We start from the raw sequence: 7,408 nt of genomic DNA, 5'->3' as shown, positions 1-7,408 counted from the left end.
CGGGGCTTTCAGGCGATCGGCGACCCCCAAACCCGGGACCACCCGCATATCTCCATCTCCGGACTCCCCCAGAAGACCCGAACAGGAATCCCGGAGGAATGCCGCCGCTTTCATGTGGAAATCTCCCGATCCATGGGCGCCCCCTGCCGGTCACAGCGCTAGCGGCGGGGAGATGGCTGTTCGGGGGCAGATTGCGGGAGTGAGAGGGGACAGAGAGGGGAGATCGCTGCTGGGGGTGGAGGACGGGTCTCTAGCAGACACATGAAATGCTATTTGGGGCCTCCAGGGGGCGGTGATGGGGAGCTATGAGCCGTGTAGTGTGATGGAAGAAGCACAGAGGCTGTCACGTGACCACAGAGCTGTCGGCACTGGAAGCTCAGTCACCGTAGAGGGTCACTTGCAGAGGGGAGGGGCTCTGGCACATTCCCCCGACCCCCACATGCCTTTTTTTTTTACATACAACAAAGGTGGCTGCAAGAAGCCACGCCCCAGGGTCCGAGAAGCTCCGCCCCCGGCCGCGAGAAGCTCCGCCCCCAATCCAGGACACTTTGGAGAGAAAGCCCTGACAGGAATGTGGGAGCAGGTGAGAATGTGCATCCCCGATAGCAGCACTCACACTGATCTCAATCTCCCTCACTGACCCTCATGCCCAATCACCCTCACTGACCCCTCCCCCCAGCACCCGCAGTAACTTCTCCTTCATCCACACACCCACACTGACCTCTTCCCCCCAGCCCACCCACACTGACCTCTCCCTCCACCAATCACCCACACTAATCCCTCCCACCTAGCACCCTCACTGACCCCTCCCCTCCCCCCAGCACCCGCAGTAACTTCTCCTTCTTCCACACACCCACACTGACCTCTTCCCCAATCCCCCACACTGACCCCTCCCGCCCAGCACCCACAGTAACTTCTTTCTCACACACCCACACTGACCTCTCCCTCCCTCCACCAATCACCCACACTGACCCCCCACAACCCACAGTATCTTCTCCCTCAAGAACCCCCTCCACCCCACACACACACTTACCTCTCCTTCCACCAATCAACCCACGCTGATCCCTCACCTTCAGCCCCCCCTCCACCAAAACCCACAGTAGCTTCTCCTTCATCCCCCCCCCCCCTTCCACACACACTGACCTCTCCCTCCACCAATCACCCACACTGACCCCCCCCCCCCCCCATACACACACACACACCGACCTCTCCTTCCTCCAATCAACCTACGCTGATCCCCCCCCCCTCCAAAACCAACAGTAACTTCGCCCTCATCCCCCCACACACACACACACACACCCACTCCCACACTGACCTCTCCCTCCACCAATCACCTACACTGACCTATCACCCCCCCCCCCCCCAGAACCCACAGTAACTTCTACCCCCCTCCCACACACACACACTGACCTCTCCCTCCACCCACATTAACCTCTCCATCACCCACACTGACCTTTCCCTCCCACCAGCACCCACACTGACCTCTCCCTCGCCCACCCCCCACACTAACTTCTCCCACCCCCCACAATCCACAGTAACCTCTCCCTTCCCTGACAACCACACATGGCCTCTCCCTTCCCCCACCACTTCACTAACCTCTCTCACCCCCCAGAACCCACACTAACCTCTCCCTTCCCTGACAACCACACTGACCTCTCCCTTCCCCCACCACTCACACTAACCTCTCTCACCCCCCAGAACCCACACTAACCTCTCCCTTACCCGACAATCACACTGATTGATGAAGTTCCCCCTGTTGGTATATTTTGAAGCATGCACTTTACGTAACATTTTTTGTGTCTTGTTACCTCCCTCTTGGCAACCAAACAACAAAAAATCCCTCTCCTCTCTCTTTCTGAGTATACATAAATAATGGACGCTATGCTTGTGGCGCATACCACAAATCAAAAATTGAATTGGGTAGGACATGGACGCTATGCTTAGTGCCTCTTACCTGATTGGCTATATCCATATAGCTTTGCATTTACTTATTGTTTGAGTCAAACAGTAACGCCCCTCACCTGGGATGTCTCTGCTCTGCATTTTGTGCCGATTTTCCTGCTGTATTTTCAATATTATTATTTTGTTCATCACTTTATTTACATGTATATTATCCCTTGTGTACCATGATATAATGTTGTTTAATCCTTAAAGAGAGTCTGAAGCGAGAATAAATCTCGTTCAGACCTCATAGATAGCAGGGGCATGTGTGCCCCTGCTAAAACGCCGCTATCCCGCGGCTTAACGGGGGTCCCTTCACCCCCAAATCCCCTCCGTACAGCGGGGGAGCGCTTCCGCATTGGGGCAGGGCTAACCGCCGCAGCCCTGCCCCACGCGCGTCTGTCAGATGCGTATCTCCGCCTCTCCCCCGCCCCTCTCAGCCTTCCTTCACTGAGAGGGGCGGGGGAGAGGCGGTGATGCGCGTCTGATAGACGCGACTAGAGGCAGGGCTGCAGCCGTTAGCCCTGCCTCCAGGAAGAGATTTTTGACGACCAACTTTGCGACCAAGTCTTGCAGGGTTGGGTTTGGGGGTGAAGGGACCCCTGTTTAGCCGCGGGATAGCGGCGTTTTAGCAGGGGCACACATGCCCCTGCTAACTATGAGCTCTGAAGCGAGATTTATTCTCTCTTCAGAGTCTCTTTAAGCAACCCCTGTTCCCATGATACACTGCTCCTGAGGAAGTGGTTATCTTTAACCATGCCACGCATGGAGCGTCTGGCCCTCATCTGAATGCTGCTATCAATTCCAGGACCCTCCAGTATCACCAGCATCAATATATATATGCTACAACCCCATATATAACTTTTGACTTGCATTACTGATCCCTATATGCACTGTTCATGCACTTTTACCTGAACACTTATGTTCTTTGAGCATTATATCTATCCTTATTTCTTAGCACTTTGGTCACTATAGGGCTTATTATTGTAGCATGTCATTTTCAGGTCTAGACCCGGGTCTGGGATTGCCTTACATTGCACTCAATCATTGAACCCAATTTTTGACAATTTAAGCAGTTACAGGGCTGATTGTTTACATAGATGATGAGACACTTATTGATCATTGGTCCGCAATTGATGTATTGTGGTGAGTTGCTGCTTGTTAGCTGTAACTTTTTAAATGCTTTTATGTGTTCTTTGCATGGTGTCCAATAAAGATTGTTTACATTTGGAATGGTGATGCAGCCTGTATTTCCAATACCTCTTTTTTCTTTTTTATGGTTAAGGTATGATGCTTTTTGTCCTGGAAGCTGCACACCAGTACTATTGAGGAGTGCGGATTATTTCTATTGCATATCAATCCCAGTCACGCAGTGACCAATTGGGCAAAGATTGAGAACCCTTCCTTTGTAAGAATGGCTGCAGTTTACATTTTCCCAGTGAAATTTGTATTTGTCTCTCTCTACTGATAACCCGGTGTTGCTCGGGTATGAATTTGGCTGGTGTTGGCTGCACCCACTTTTTCTAACACTAACACCTAAACACTCAATTACTCAGTGACCAAGTTTGTGAGCTTTGCAGTCTTTGGCATCAATAATTTGCATTGAAATGAAACAAATCTGATTGGCGGTGGCTCCACCCCTTTTCTGAATTTGACCCCCAGTCACCCAATGACTAACTCTACCAGGTTTGAGGCTTGCGCCATTAACAGTGCAAGAATGGCAGCAATTAAATATTCCATGTGAAAATCAATAGGTGAATTTTGATTGGCTTTTATAGGCTCCACCCACTTTCCTGAATATTAATCCCAGTCACCCAGTGACCAACTGTGCAAAGTTTGAGAACCCTGCTATTAACAGTGTACAAATGGCTGCAGTTTACATTTTCCCAGTGAAATTTGTATTTGTCTTTGCCCACTTTGGGCTTGATTCACAAAGCGGTGCTAACTGTTAGCACGCCTGTGAAAACCCCCTTAGCACGTCTAAAACAGCTTTTCACGCACAAAACTTTATGCGCATAAAACTTTATGCGCGTAAAACTTTACGCGCGCACTGCACAGAGGGCAGGGCGCTCCGCACGAAGTGCCCATTAAAGCCTATGGGACTTAGTGCGCGCATAGGACTTTGCGCGCGTAAAACTTTGTGCGCGATCTGATTGAGAAATCCAGTGCTAACCTACTTAGCACCCTGGTTAGCACGTCTAAAGACTTTAGACGTGCTAAGTAGGTTAGCACTGCTTTGTGGATCAAGCCCTTTTTGGTTGTGGGGATATAAAGTATCCTATATGTTATTTCAGGTAATGTACTATGTGTGACCCAAATTTCATTCAAATTCCTTCAGCCATTTTTGCGTGATCGAGTAACAAACATCCGAACTTCCCCTTTTATAATATTAGTAGGATATGCTGCATTTATATATATGGACTGCATTTTCTGTATGGGCTAATATGCTCATTTTATGTGTGGGCTAATCTTATTTTCTACATGGGCTAACGTGCTGCATTTTATATATGGACTGCATTTTCTACATGGGCTAACGTGCTGCATTTTATATATGGGCTAACATGCTGCATTTTATTAATGGACTGCATTTTGTATATGGGCTAATGTGCTGCATTTTATATATGGACTGCATTTTCTACATGGGCTAATGTGCTGCATTTTATATATGGACTGCATTTTCTACATGGGCTAATGTGCTGCATTTTATGAATGGACTGCATTTTCTATATGGGCTAACATGCTGCATTTTCCATATGGGCTAACGTGCTGCATTTTCCATATGGGCCAATGTGATGCATTTTATATATGGACTGCATTCAGCGCTGCTTGATTTGGGCGCAGCCGGCGCCACCATAGACTATTATAGGAATCACATCACACAGCGCTCAGTGAGTAACGTTGGCGCCGTCAGAAGGCGGAGCCGAAGTTGCTTAAAAAATACAATAAATCGGCCTCCAGCAATCGCTGGAAGCTGAATTATATCATTCCCCCCCCTATCCATGGCGGCCTGGAGGGGAAATAGTAATTACCACGGCCCGGACTTGTGCAGAAGCAGGATCAGCCATGTACTGGCTGTGTCCTGCGCCCAAGTCTACCGGCGCCGACTTTCACATGCACTGCATTTTCTATACTGGCTAATGTGCTGCATTTTCTGATATGTGAGATGGGCCCCTGTACTGGAGGGGGGGGGGGGTAGAAGCTGTGCCCCCACAGCTCTGGAACCCCCTGCAGTCACTGGGGCTGCTCTCTGTGGTTACACCTCTGGTGAAAAGTGTGTCCTTTGGCCTTTGCCATAAACAAACACTAGGAAGAGAGTAGGGTATATATATTGTGGGGACTGCTTGAGTGTCCTGAACGTAACTGCACAACACTTATAAAGCATATACAGTATATTAGAATCTTGCTGCTTAAATAAATTGTTCAAGTAGTCTGAAGTGTGTGTCCAGGTGCCCTAAATGTTCCTGGCATTCCCTTCAGCACACACTTTAGATCAGCATTGTCTGACAGTTATCTTCTATTGTTTTTCCTACACCTCCAGCTCACCCCTTTTCCCCTCCCCTTTCCGTACAACAGAACAGGCTGCTCAGCAGATAGCTCGCTAGACTGTCTATACAGAAATCATTCCTAAATTCCCACCTTGAACTAATGTTTTTATGTGAATTGAGTAATTCATATTTTAATATTAATCAACATGTATAACAGTATTTAACAGTATTTATAAATTAAAAGTACTGTTTCCATAACTCCACAGGCTCTTGTCGAATAAGTTCTGGATCGGTGGGATCAAGGAGGATTGAGAAGACTCTGAACTCTCCAGAGGCTTCCCACTATTGAGGTAAGTATTCAATTATCTTTTTTCGCTTCAGGTACCCTTGAAAGGATACACGAGGTGACATGATGAGATAGACATGTGTATGTACAGCTCCAGGCATACAAATAACTATTCTGTGTTCCTTTTTTTCTTTCCTTGCCTGAAAGAGTTAAACATCGGGCATGCAAGTGACTGGCTTGGGACTGGGTGGGACCACAGCGTAACCCTCAGTGATAAGAAATTACAGCGATAATACAGAAAATGGCTTCTGAGAGCAGAAAAGATTAAAAAGGGTCAACAGTTCATAGATTTTAGCTCTGGCATACTTCAATTAAAGGGTTATTGAGCAGAGACAATGAAACAGTAAAAACTTTAAACTGCTGCCACTGAGGGAGTCATCAGATACTCACTTTGCCGATGATCCATGCGCTGCAGCTACAAACTTCTTCCTGTTCTTGTGTTCCATCTCACATTAACCTCCCTGGCGGTATGATATGTGCAGCTGCGCAACCGCGGGAGGGTTTTTTCTCTTTTTTTTTTTTTAGCATGTAGCTAGCATAGCGCTAGCTACATGCTTCCCCCCTCCCTGCGGTGTCCCCCCGTACTCACCGATCGCCGCCGGCGCCACTTGCCCATAAGGAAATCCCGTTCTGAACGGGATTTCCTTGAGGGCTTCCCACGGAGTGACATCATCGACGTCGCCAACGGCGTGACGTCACAGGGAATCCCGATCCACCCCATAGCACAGCCTAGCGGCGATAGGCTAGGCTGCACAAGGGGTATGCGGGGGGGCCCTTTATCACGGCGGGTAGCGGCGCATTGGCGGTGGGCGGCGGCGATCGCAACAAACATGAAGCTAGCAAGTGCTAGCTGCGTGTTTGAAAAAAAATTATGCAAATCGGCCCAGCAGGGCCTGAGGAATCCTCCGCTGCGGCTTACCCCGTGTCCAGCATGGGGTTACCGCTAAGGAGTTTAAGAGTGCTCCCTAGGGGACGATCTTGCTGTGAGATGGAACACAAGAACAGGAAGAAGATTGTAGCTGCCGCGCGTGGAGCATGGCCGAGTTAGTATCTAATGACTGCTGAGCAGCTGCTGCTGCGTCCCTCCTGATGCTGACTACCGATACAGAGGCATCTAATCCTCGCTACCTATACAGAGGCATCTAATCCTGACTATCTATACTGAGGCATCTAATCCTGACTATCTATACTGAGGCATCTAATCCTGACTATCTATACAGAGGCATCTAATCCTGACTATTTATACAGAGGCATCTAATCCTGACTACCTATACAGAGGCATCTAATCTGGACTATCTACACAGAGGCATCTAATCAGTGGCGTAGCTAAGGAGCTGTGGGCCCCGATGCAAGTTTTACAATGGGGCCCCCCAAGCACTTTATACATAACAATTGGTACAGCGCACCAAAACCTGCCAATGGCAACTGCAGTGTCAGAGGTGCAAGAAGGGGATGGGGAACAGTTTGTTTATGATTACCACTATTCAAAGTATCTATAGAAGTGATTATAATGATCACAGGACCAATAGAGATCTAATACTGTAGTTGAGGTAGGGCCCTACGGGGCCCCTCTGGTTCAAGGGCCCCGATGCGGTCGCTACCTCTGCACCCCCTATTGCTACGCCCCTGCATCTAA

General features: G+C 48.9%; 1 protein-coding gene across 1 annotated transcript in view; it reads left to right on the top strand.

Moving 5' to 3' along the window:
• The first annotated feature begins 446 nt into the window (after positions 1 to 446).
• TPPP (tubulin polymerization promoting protein) overlaps positions 447 to 7,408 on the top strand; it is a 439,620-nt gene continuing 432,658 nt past the window's right edge. Inside the window, exons 1-2 of the mRNA XM_068236501.1 lie at positions 447 to 583; positions 5,693 to 5,776. The gene's annotated coding sequence lies outside the window, so the exon portion shown is untranslated. The remainder of the gene's footprint in view (positions 584 to 5,692; positions 5,777 to 7,408) is intronic.

Source organism: Hyperolius riggenbachi, chromosome 5 (assembly GCF_040937935.1).
Source record: "Hyperolius riggenbachi isolate aHypRig1 chromosome 5, aHypRig1.pri, whole genome shotgun sequence".
NCBI classification, from domain to species: domain Eukaryota; kingdom Metazoa; phylum Chordata; class Amphibia; order Anura; family Hyperoliidae; genus Hyperolius; species Hyperolius riggenbachi.
This window is presented reverse-complemented; position numbering and strand designations above follow the sequence as displayed.